Genomic DNA, 592 nt, shown 5'->3' on the forward strand with positions numbered 1-592 from the left:
GAGATCTTTTTTTGGTGACAAGGCTTCGCCGACCGCATAAAATAGCTTTAGTGTAGGCCGTAGTTTACACACCCCTGATTTAACTGAATCAAGCATAGGTATGGGATCACGGAGCACGCAATGCTGATTTTCGAGCAAATAATTGATGAGAATTCAATTTTCAAAATTTTTTATTAATCTAACAATTGTTTTCAATTATAAGATAATCATTTTGCTCAATAATTATTCGTTCCATTTATTCATCTCTTATTATATTCTATTTTATTATTGGTATCATTATCAGTGACCTTTGAACTTTAACATTTATTATGTCATAGATTATATTCTATTGTTCCATTCCTTTCTTATTCTTTTCACATTTGTTTGACGTGCCTTCATTTTTCAACAACGCCTCATGACACAAATGAATATTTTGATATCTTGAAGAAATTTTTCTGGCAGTATCTAAAAATAGATATGAGTTTTAAGTTACGGAGGCGTGAAAATTTAACAGACGTGAGGTTTCTGAATGAAGAATAATGAATGGAATTATACGTCATCTCGTTCTCGTTAGAAATTGTCAAACTTCCTTGCTCAAAAGTGATGACTTCAT

The sequence above is a fragment of the Helobdella robusta genome (assembly GCF_000326865.2).
Source record: "Helobdella robusta unplaced genomic scaffold HELROscaffold_25, whole genome shotgun sequence".
Taxonomy (NCBI): domain Eukaryota; kingdom Metazoa; phylum Annelida; class Clitellata; order Rhynchobdellida; family Glossiphoniidae; genus Helobdella; species Helobdella robusta.